Below are 12681 nucleotides of genomic sequence, written 5' to 3' on the forward strand. Positions count from 1 at the left end.
AATGTAAGATGATTCCTAGGCCCTAGATTTTCCTTCTACACAAACTGATTGATACTAAAGACCAAGTAAAAGATCAAGCAATATGTAAAGTGTAGCTTGGTATTATTGTAAGCTGTACTACGAAAGGGGTATGGCCCATGGCCTCTTTGCAGTGGCGTACACACCATGTATGCGACGGGTGCCGCCGCATCCGGGCCCCACGGCCGGGGGGGCCCGGTGCTGCCCGGCCCCATGGTGTGTACGCCACCTATTTTTTTTTTATTTTTTTTTGTGTTAATTTTTTTTTTTGCTCGGGTCGGGGAGGGCGCGCGCGTGGCGAGGCGACAGGGCTTTGCTGTCGGGCCCTGTCGGAGATGAGCGTGTGGGGAAGCAGGAAGCTTCCCCACGGTGCTGCGCTGCAGTTGGAGGGGGAAGGTCACATAGGGGGCGCGGTGATCTCATTTCCGAGCGACCGGAAGTGACGTCACCGTGCACCCTTTGCGACCGACGGCTGCTCGCTCCTGGAGAGTGTCAGCGGGGCGGCTCTGCGTGTCTGGGTCCACGGCCTGGTGTCCGTGCAGCGGAGCACAGTGGGTGAGTAGCGGCTCCGCTCTCTGCTGATTATCCTCCCCTCTCCCAGCGCATTCTCCTCCCTCTGATCCTGTCTGGACCTCTCTTCCTGGATCCCTCTTCCTCCCTGTGGGATCTGCTGGGATCCCTCCTTGCGCCATCTCTGGCAGTGACCTCTGATCTCTCCGCTGCGCCGGTGGGAACACTTAGGAAGTTGTCACTTGTTGTAAAGATGAGCAAACTATGTCCCAGTATGTAGCAGAGCTGGGAGTGCTGGGATCACTGGGAGCTCGGTGCATCAGGAGAACTGTGCTGCATTACCGGGGGAGAAGTGTGGGAAGCATGAGTCTGCACAACCAGTCTGCTCCAATGGATGATTGTACTACGCCACAGCAGCTGAGAGAGACATTGTACTCTGCATTATCCTAGCTCCTAGTTGGCTGACAAGTAGGTGCTATAAGAGGTTATAAGGGGTCCCCTCTAGGACCCTCGCCCACATGTACATGCCATAAGAGAGAATATAAGGGGTCCTATAAGGCAGGCAGCCCCTCTGGGACCCTCACCTACATGTACATGCCATAAGAGAGAATATAAGGGGTCCTATAAGGCAGACAGCCCCTCTAGGACCCTCACCCACATGTACATGCCATAAGAGAGAATATAAGGGGGTCCTATAAAGCCCCTCTAGGACCCTCACCTACATGTAGATGCCCTAAGAGAGAATATAAGGGGGTCCTATAAGACAGGCAGCCCCTCTGGGACCCTCACCTACATGTAGATGCCCTAAGAGAACATATAAGGGGTCCTATAAAGCCCCTCTAGGACCCTCACCTACATGTACATGCCCTAAGAGAACATATTAGGGGTCCTATAAAGCCCCTCTAGGACCCTCACCTACATGTAGATGCCCTAAGAGAACATATTAGGGGTTCTATAAAGCCCCTCTAGGACCCTCACCTACATGTACATGCCATAAGAGAGAATATAAGGGGGTCCTATAAGGCAGGCAGCCCCTCTGGGACCCTCACCTACATGTAGATGCCCTAAGAGAACATATAAGGGGTCCTATAAAGCCCCTCTAGGACCCTCACCTACATGAGTTGTGCGACCTTACAGTCTCAGCTCAGCTGCATCGTCCGGTCTTCCAGCTCTGCTACATAGGGACATGAATAGTGCACTTTTTACCAATGACATTTTCACTGGAAAACACAAATAACTGAGATGGAAATGGCGGACTGTGATTAACCCCGTGGGTGATCTTAGTCCTGTCACCATGGATGACCACGTCTTCCCATCTCCTGGCTTGTCTGTGGACGCCATTTGTTGCAGATGTGACTCGGAGGCATCAATGATTGACCAGAGGTGCAGCCAATGCTTGCGGGAGCTCAAGGGTGACGGTGGTGTCACTAATTCTACAGGTGTCTACTAATTAACAGCCCCTCGGCCCGCCGCGCAATGAATTGCGACAGGGCAGAGCCTGACACAGGATTTTAATTGACTGCCTCCTGGCAGCTCGGAGAGTGGTGATCCCGGCGATATGGGTAACAGTGCTTCCCAGCCAGCGAGTGGTGCAGGGCAGTATAAAAAAAAGATGTTCGGCTAGGGGTCCTGAATCTACCATCAGACCTAGACCATTCAGTGTATTTATGTTATGCCAGGGAGGAAACGTGAGCAATGCTTTTGCAGTTCAGTAGTGGTTATACTAAGTTGTTCTGCAGCTAGAAGGTCACACTGAGTTACACGGAACTAGAGGTAGTCTGCAAGAACCCCTTGATGGGAGATGTGATGTATTTCCAGGAGACATAGCAATTGATGCCCTACAGTCAGACAGACCAGATCAGGTGTTTAATCTAAAGTTAAGGTTTTACTGAATTTAGCTCTTCAGTTCAAGTGGTTTCCAGGTTATGAAGCTCTGCTGTGGAGGGGGATATAAGGTTGAATGTGCTTTGTTTCTACAGAAAGAAGCTTTACCATTATGTCAAGCTACAAGCATCTGAGCGGTGCTCAGAAGCGTAAAAAAAAGAGAGAGGAAAGCCAGAAACATGCCAAAATGCCCAAAATCAGTAGTTTCTTCAATGCCCCTTCTTCTGCAGAGAGCTCTGTTACTATTTCACATACAGAAGATTTAGAAGCAAGGGCTGAAAGTCTTTGCTCCTCAGAGAATTCAATACAGGAACTGGCGCAATCCAGAGATCATCCTGCAGCAAGTACAGTTGAGCAAATGGCACGTGTTACTGAAGCTAGCACGGAAGATATTTGTGAAAAACAGGCAGACCAGCCAGGCACTTCTGGATTGGCTAGCGAAGAATTCGTTATGCCATTTGATAGCAGTACGAGTCCTATCAACCTTGCTTGTGAAAAATACATAACAGACAGAGCAAATTTCCCAGTTACTATAACAGACTCGTCTGTTAAGATGTTTATAATTACGCATGGCCCTTGCAGACCACCAGGACCATTTCCTAGAGATAATGACGACAATAAAAGATGCTTTTCTGCGAAGTATTATGAGAAAATAACGAAAACAGGTCAAAAATTTCCAGTTTCTTGGCTTTGTTACTCGCCAAAATTAAATGCAGCATACTGTGAGCCATGCTGGCTGTTTGGTGATCGAAGAAAATTAGGATTTTCCCCAGCTTGGGCCAGAGGACTTAAAAACTGGAGAGGCTTATCGCACAAAATACAACGCCATGAATGTTCACAATCTCATCTAGAAGCTTGTGTAGTTTATGATCAGTGGCGAAGAAAGGGATCAATTGACCTGCAAACTGAAAATCAGTTAAGAAATCAACATAATTTCTGGAGGCAAATTTTAAAAAGAATAGTGAATGTTACCCTAACAATGGCCATGGCTAACATGCCATTTCGGGGTCACAGAGAAAAAATTGGCAAAATCAATAGTGGTAATTTCCTGGCAATTATAGAGTTACTAGCACTCTATGATCCCCTGCTTAAGGAACTGCTGGAACTGCCAGAGGGCACAGCAAAATACCTTAGTCCCAGAATTCAAAACGAATTAATAGAAATTTTGTCAACCAAAGTAAAATCTGAGATTTTATCTCAAGTGAATGAAGCTCACTTCTATTCGCTGATCATGGATACAGCGCAAGATGTATCAAAAACTGATCAGATGAGCCAAGTAATTAGATACGTGTCTGTTGAAAGGAATGCAAATATGAGAGCCACGAAAGTTCGCATCCATGAAGCCTTTCTTGGATTTCAAGCCATTCATGACCAGCGTGCTGCTGGTATAGAGAAAGAGATCCTGGAATGCATTGACAGCAATGGCCTTTCCATTCATAAGTGCCGTGGTCAGGGCTATGATGGAGCTGCCACAATGAGTGGCATCTATTCTGGTGTGCAGGCCCGAATTTTAGAAAAAGAACACAATGCTATGTATGTTCACTGTGCAGCACATAATTTGAATCTTGTTCTTCAAGATGCTGTTTCAGAAATTACAGAAATTTCAAACTTTTCTGATATATTGCAACATGTCTATACATTTTTTGGGGAAAGCATACGACGTTGGGAGCTTTTGTCATCATTTACAAGCAGTTCATCGGTCACACTAAAAAAATTATGTCCCACACGCTGGTCTTCCCGTCATGAGTCGCTGCTTGCCCTAAGATTTCGTTTTTCTGATGTAATGATGGCATTGTCAAAAATCATCCTTATTTCATCCAAAAAAACTGAAATAAATGAGGCAATGGCTCTTAAAAAGAAAATGGATTCATTTCAGTTTGTTTTTTTGGTTGTCCTTCAGACAAAAGTATTACAGACTGTTAATGCACTGTCAACCATGCTGCAGGCAGAAAGCATGGATTTATCTAAGGCAACTAATTTAATAAAGAATGCAGCTGAAGAACTTTCACAATTCAGAAATCATTTTGATGAAGCGAAAGAGAGCGCTATCTTGTTGGCACGCAGCTGGGGCATCTCCCCAGCTTTTGAAAGTAAGCGATTATCAAAAGTTAAAAAGCATTTTGATGAACTGAGTACGGATGAGAGATTGCACATTCCGGAGGACCGATTTAAAGTCACCGTGTTCTATGAGTATTTAGACATCATTGTAGGTCAGCTGTCAAACCGATTTAATGGAATGAATCGGGTTGTGCAGTATTTTAGGATACTTCAGCCTGCAGATCTGGCATCTTCCTCAGATGAGGAATTATATGAGGCTGCATTACAGCTGCAGAAAAAGTACAACCAAGATCTTTCACCAGCATTTCCAGCCCAGCTTCTGAGTTTTAGATGTGCTCTAAAGAATGACATTCAAAAATTGACATCTGTCAAGGACCTTGCACATTTACTGTTAGTCGAAAATAGCCTGCTATCGTCAAATCTACCGGATGTGTGCATAGTCTTACTTTTATTCCTAACCTTGCCAGTAACGGTAGCATCAGCAGAAAGATCCTTCTCAAAATTAAAACAAATTAAAAACTATCTAAGAAGTACAATGTCTGAACACAGACTCTCTGGTCTTGCCATTCTAAGCATTGAAAATGCAAGAGCCAACCAACTTGACATAGATGGCATTGTTGACCAATTTGCTGAAGCAAAAGCACGTAGGCGCCAGTTCTAACCTTCCTAACGTTTGTTATACTCCGTGAGTATGCAAGTTGAAGTTGAAGTTTTATTTTTTTTTTATAGAGATGGGTGGATTTTCCATACTTATTTCCAGATTCCCCTGGAATGTAATTTTTTTCGTAAATGCCAGTTTTGTTAATGTTTTAATCTAGGATTTTAATTGGCTATCAAAACACCTCTTTTTACAATGAGACTTAATCTTCTCTTAAAAAAAAAATTCACCCATCTCTATTTCAGAGTTCTGGTTTCAAAGTTCCATTTGTTGCATCTGCATGAATGCATCAGTTCTTTATGTTGTTTAAAAACGTTTTCTAAGCCTTTTGCTGACCTGTATACAGCTGTATCATACACCATTCACATGTCTTTGCAGGTGTTGTAAGGGGTTAGAAGCTACTTTGCCCTGTCCATATTTTGCAGAGGGCAAGTGGCAACTATTTCCTTTACAGTAGTTAACTGACAATTTTATTGGCCATTTTAATACTGAAAATATATCTACGTCAGTCACTAAAATGTATTTTGCTATATCTGTTTAAATATATACCATTATGGTATATTCTAGTTTAAAAAACAAGCACGTTATGGTGAATGGCAGCTGTATGCACACATGGTAAAAGGCATTCAAAGTCTCACTCAACTAATTTGTGTTATTTACATTATAGGTTGCCACATCTCAATATTTGCGGAATGTTTGGCCACAGTTTTGGTTTTGAGTTCAAGTTTCAGAAGTTTAGAATGTTTCCAAGTTTTTCTGTTATTTTCAAGTTTGGGAGTTTTTGCTGGGAACACCACCATTCTCTGTTGTTCAAAGTTCCAGGTAATGTTTATCATACTAAAGTGAATAAATGTTTAGGATCACACTGTATTGGGGATGGCAAATAATAATAGTTTCACTTTTTTAGGTTGAATTCATTTTATCTATTACTGCAATGCAATGCTGCTTTCTCCTGCAATGCTGCTTTCTGGTAAGTCTATTTTTTATTGCCTTCGCCATATAAATTAGTAATTGGGGGGTGTGGCTGTGGAGAGGGTGTGGCTGTGGAGGGGGTGTGGCTGTGGAGGGGGCGTGGCTTAACATGCAAATTTTCGACGCACTACGCGCGCCACCTATTCCCCTCCCTTCTTCGGGGGGGGGGGGGCCCTTTGCTCAATTTTGCTATGGGGCCCTGTGAAATCTATGTACGCCCCTGCCTCTTTGCTAGGCTTTTACGGGACTGCTCTTTCACTAGTTTTCTGCAAAAAGTTAGGGGAATCTTTGAGGCTATGCAAAGGATATATCTGCCCCTTTCCTAAATATTATTCAAATTTCTATCATCTTTTTAATATGTAGATCTTTTAACTCTGCATTATCTAAGGAAACGCTCACTAATACTTTTAAAGAATTGCCTACTGGCTTGCAACCAGGCTTTGATGGGTCTACATCTCTTTAATTTAAAACAAATCAGGTAGAACTTCTCCGTAAAATCTTTTTGAAGATTGTGTACCTTTCTTAAGTCCCATCTTATTCATTAAAACAGGCCTTCAACAATATTAAAGGGAACCTCATTGCCAGAGAGAGTAAAAATAATCCCAAAATATTCTTTAACTATATAAATAGTAAGAAACTAAAAAATGACAGTGTTGGCCCCCTTAAAAATAGTCTGGGTGAAATGGTGGATGAGGATGAGGAAAAAGCCAATATGCTAAATGACTTTTTTTCATCAGTATTTACAAAAGAAAATCCCATGGCAGACAAAATGACTAGTGAAAAAAATTCCCCATTAAATGTCACCTGCTTAACCCAGCAGGAAGTACAGCGGCGTCTAAAAATAACTAAAATTGACAAATCTCCGGGCCCGGATGAGATACACCCCCGAGTACTGCAGGAACTAAGTACAGTCATTGATAGACCATTATTTTTAATCTTTAAAGACTCCATAATAACAGGGTCTGTACCACAGGACTGGCGTATAGCAAATGTGGTGCCAATATTCAAAAAAGGGGCAAAAACTGAACTCGGTAATTATAGGCCAGTAAGCTTAACCTCTACTGTGGGTAAAATCCTGGAGGGCATTCTAAGGGATGCTATACTGGAGTATCTGAAGAGGAATAACCTCATGACCCAGTATCAGCACGGGTTTACTAGGGACCGTTCATGTCAGACTAATTTGATCAGCTTCTATGAAGAGGTAAGTTCCGGACTGGACCAAGGGAACCCAGTGGACGTAGTATATATGGACTTTTCCAAAGCTTTTGATACGGTGCCACACAAAAGGTTGTTACATAAAATGAGAGTAATGGGGATAGGGGAAAATATGTGTAAGTGGGTTGAGAGCTGGCTCAGGGATAGGAAACAAAGGGTGGTTATTAATGGAGCACACTCGGACTGGGTCACGGTTAGCAGTGGGGTACCACAGGGGTCAGTATTGGGCCCTCTTCTTTTTAACATATTTATTAATGACCTTGTAGGGGGCATTCAGAGTAGAATTTCAATATTTGCAGATGACACTAAACTCTGCAGGGTAATCAATACAGGGGAGGACAATTTTATATTACAGGATGATTTATGTAAACTAGAAGCTTGGGCTGATAAATGGCAAATGAGCTTTAATGGGGATAAATGTAAGGTCATGCACTTGGGTAGAAGTAATAAGATGTATAACTATGTGCTTAATTCTAAAACTCTGGGCAAAACCGTCAATGAAAAAGACCTGGGTGTATGGGTGGATGACAAACTCATATTCAGTGGCCAGTGTCAGGCAGCTGCTACAAAGGCAAATAAAATAATGGGATGTATTAAAAGAGGCATAGATACTCATGAGGAGAACATAATTTTACCACTATACAAGTCACTAGTTCGACCACACTTAAGGCCCCGTCTCACATAGCGATTTACCAACGATCACGACCAGCGATATGACCTGGCCGTGATCGTTGGTAAGTCGCTGTGTGGTCGCTGGGGAGCTGTCACACAGACAGCTCTCTCCAGCGATCAACGATCAGGGGAACGACTTCGGCATCGTTGAAACTGTCTTCAACGATGCCGAAGTCCCCCTGCAGCACCCGGGTAACCAGGGTAAACATCGGGTTACTAAGCGCAGGGCCGCGCTTAGTAACCCGATGTTTACCCTGGTTACCAAAAAAAACAAACAGTACATACTCGCCTTTCGGTGTCCAGGTCCCTTGCCGTCTGCTTCCTGCTCTCTGACTGAGCCGCCGTACACTGAGAGCAGAGCGCAGCGGTGACGTCACTGCTGTGCTCTCACTTCTCACTGTACGGCCGGCAGTCAGTGAGAGCAGGAAGCAGACGGCGAGGGACCTGACGGACATCAGAAGGCGAGTATGTATTGTTTGTTTTTTTTTACATTTACGCTGGTAACCAGGGTAAACATCGGGTTACTAAGCGCGGCCCTGCGCTTAGTAACCCGATGTTTACCCTGGTTACCAGTGAAGACATCGCTGGATCGGTGTCACACACACCGATTCAGCGATGTCAGCGGGGCCTCAACGACCAAAAAAAGGTCCAGGCCATTCTGACACGACCAGCGATCTCGCAGCAGGGGCCTGATCGCTGGTACGTGTCACACATAGCGAGATCGCTATGGAGGTCGCTGTTGCGTCACAAAACTTGTGACTCAGCAGCGATCTCGCTAGCGATCTCGCTATGTGAGACGGGGCCTTTAGAATACTGTGCATAGTTCTGGTCTCCGGTGTATAAGAAAGACATAGCTGAACTGGAGCGGGTGCAGAGAAGAGCGACCAAAGTTATTAGAGGACTGGGGGGTCTGCAATACCAAGATAGGTTATTACACTTGGGGCTATTTAGTTTGGAAAAACGAAGACTAAGGGGTGATCTTATTTTAATGTATAAATATATGAGGGGACAGTACAAAGACCTTTCTGATGATCTTTTTAATCATAGACCGGTGACAGGGACAAGGGGGCATCCGCTACGTCTGGAGGAAAGAAGGTTTAAGCATAATAACAGACGCGGATTCTTTACTGTAAGAGCAGTGAGACTATGGAACTCTCTGCCGTATGATGTTGTAATGAGTGATTCATTAATTAAATTTAAGAGGGGACTGGATACCTTTCTGGAAAAGTATAATGTTACAGGGTATATACACTAGATTCCTTGATAAGGCGTTGATCCAGGGAACTAGTCTGATTGCCGTATGTGGAGTCGGGAAGGAATTTTTTTCCCCATGGTGGAGTTACTCTTTGCCACATGGGTTTTTTTTGCCTTCCCCTGGATCAACATGTTAGGGCATGTTAGGTTAGGCTATGGGTTGAACTAGATGGACTTACAGTCTTCCTTCAACCTTAATAACTATGTAACTATGTAACTATGTAACCTGTCAGCAAGATTGTGCACAGTAACCTACAGACAGTGTCAGGTTGGAACCGTTATACTTATTAAAATGATACCTGAGGGATGAAATCTGTCTTGTGGTTGTTGTTTAGTTATTATTTAGAGTTTTGAGTTAATGATATGTTCGTGCTTAAGGGGCAGCCTGTGGGAGGTCTTCATGTAGTACTCTGCTTAGGTATTCATGAGTACGGCTTCTGACAGGTCACTGATCCCTCACTGACCTGCCCCCTTTTTTACATAATGAATATTACATATATTGAGAAAAAGAAAACGCCTGTGCTGCAACATGATCGCATGTGTAATGTGCAGTTAATACTTTTATCTGATGCTGTAACTACATTTATTTAAAAAAAAAAAAAGTCTCGAAATGGCACCGGCTGCGCCAGCGCAGTAGCAGCTATCGGCGATCCGATAGCAGCTAAGGCGCAGATGCCGGAGGCACCATCTTGCTAGAGAAAAAAAAAATTGCCTCCTCTAAGATTACTCTGCTGGCGCCTGCACAGTAACAGCTATCAGCAATTGCCAATACATGCTACTGAACAGGCAGCGCCATCTTGCTAGAGAAAAAAAAACTGCAACCTCCAAGATGGCGCCGCCTGCACCTGAGCAGTAGCATCTATCAGTGCCTTACTGCTGTAGGTGATTTTTTCTCTCTCTCTATTTAATATATATATATATATATACCAAATGGCAAAAAAGAAGGCAGCACTCCAAGGATTTCAATTGAAAAAAAGGTGAAGTTTAATCAACCCACGACACTGCGCGACGTTTCGGCTCACTGAGCCTTTTTCAAGCCTTGAAAAAGGCTCAGTGAGCCGAAACGTCGCGCAGTGATGTGGGTCGATTAAACTTCACCTGTTTTTCAATTGAAATCCTTGGAGTGCTGCCTTCTTTTTTGCTATTTGGTATACATGTTGGATAGATGTGTGGACCATTCTATCCAGAGGGCCAGGCACCCACCATTGGTGAGCATTGTGCTGTTCCATTTTATATTTATATATATATATATATATATATATATATATATATATATATATATATATATATATATATATATATATATATATATATATATATATATATATATATATATACACACACACACATATATACACACATATATCTAATATATAAAGGTGAATGTGTGTGTGTATGTCCGGGATTGCCATCTGCACCGTCACAGCTACAGCCACAAAATTTTGCACAGTCACACGTCTGGACCCCGAGAGCGTCATAGGCTTTGTTGTGAGGCGAAATTTTAACCTCGCGCGTTCCAATTCACCAAACAATTTTGCCCCTATCTACATAATGGGGAAAAAGTGAAAGGAAAAGTGTTGGAGGCAAATTGACAGCTGCCAGATGTGAACAAGGGGGACTTAAAGAGTAAGAGCGATGGCGCTAAAGAGTATATACCGTACAGTTGCTAAGGTGGGGCCCCGACATGGGATACTCACCACACACGGGGATATGAACACACACAAAATGCGCCACACACTACCACATGCTTGAACACATATACTACCCTCAGCACACATTTCACCACACATACACCAACCTCGCCACATAAAAGTCGAAACACAAAAGTCGCCGCTCAAAACTCGCCACATGCAAAACTCGCCACAGGTGCAAAACTCACCTCATGGAAAACTCGCCACATGCAAAACTTGCACACGCAGAAAAATTGCCACATGCACAATAGTTGCAACACATGCAAAAGTTGCCTCACACAAAACTTGCACATACTCAAAACGCACCACACATAAAACTCGCCAGGCGCAAAAATCACCATGCGCAAAACTTGCTACACTAACCTGTCACATGCAACTCGACACACAAAAAGTCGCTACATGCATGTCGCCACACGCAACTCAACACACACAACTTGACATATGAAACTCGCCCTAAAGCACACACAAGTCTGGTATTATCCTTCAAAAATAAAAAACTGATTAATAAGCAGACAAACTACAAGAGCAACAACTGTACCATATAGGAAATACGGCAGCTGTCAGTCACATGACCTGTCTATTATGTGTATGTGTGAGCTAATATATACTGCCAGGGGGGAGGGCTTCCTGTTGGCTGGGGATTTATCAGGCTGCCAATTTAGCTTACAAATACTGAGGTAAAAATACTGAACAAATAACGTGTGAACGAGGTCTAATACAGGAGGAGATGACACACAGATATATACTATATACAGGAAGAGATGACACACACATATATACTATATACAGGAGGAGATGACACACAGGTACATACTATATACAGGAGGAGATGACATACAGGTACATACTATATACAGGAGGAGATGACATACAGGTACATACTATATACAGGGAAGATGACACAGATATTTATACTATATACAGGAGGAGATGACATACAGGTACATACTATATACAGGGGAGAGATGACACAGTGGTATATACTATAAACAGGGGAGATGACACTAGTATATACTATATACAGGAGATGACACAGGTATATACTATATACAGGAGCAGATGACACACATATATACTATATAAAGGGGAGATGACACAGGTATATACTATATACAGGAGGAGATGACACTGGTATATACTATATACAGTGGAGATGACAGGTAAATACTATATACAGGGGAGATGACACAGGTATATACTATATACAGGGGAGATGACACGTATATACTATATACAGGGGAGATGACACGTATATACTATATACAGGGGAGATGACACGTATATACTATATACAGGAGGAGATGACACACGTATATACTATATACAGGAGGAGATGACACGTATATACTATATACAGGAGGAGATGACATACAGGTAAATACTATATACAGGGGAGATGACACACTGGTATATACTATATACAGGGGAGATGACACACTAGTATATACTATAGACAGGGGAGATGACACAGGTATATACTATATACAGGAGATGACACAGGTATATACTATATACAGGAGATGACATACGGGTACATACTATATACAGGGGAGATGACAGATATATACTATATACAGGAGATGACACTGGTATATACTATATACAGGGGAGATGACATACAGGTACATACTATATACAGGGGAGATGACAGGTATATACTATATACAGGGGAGATGACACACAGGTATATACTATATACGGGGAGATGACACACAGGTATATACTATATACAGGAGGAGATGACACAGG

The 12681-nt window shown here is 43.0% G+C and overlaps 1 protein-coding gene and 1 long non-coding RNA gene across 5 annotated transcripts in view; one reads left to right on the forward strand and one right to left on the reverse strand.

Annotated features, from left to right (window-relative positions):
• VWA8 (von Willebrand factor A domain containing 8) overlaps positions 1 to 12681 on the reverse strand; it is a 523579-nt gene that overhangs the window by 395412 nt on the left and 115486 nt on the right. The window lies entirely within an intron of this gene.
• Positions 467 to 6100, forward strand: LOC143818431 (uncharacterized). The gene is made up of 3 exons (XR_013224539.1): positions 467 to 573; positions 5796 to 5950; positions 6036 to 6100. It is a non-coding gene; the product is annotated as an uncharacterized LOC143818431 (long non-coding RNA).

This window comes from Ranitomeya variabilis, chromosome 3 (genome assembly GCF_051348905.1).
Source record: "Ranitomeya variabilis isolate aRanVar5 chromosome 3, aRanVar5.hap1, whole genome shotgun sequence".
NCBI lineage: Eukaryota > Metazoa > Chordata > Amphibia > Anura > Dendrobatidae > Ranitomeya > Ranitomeya variabilis.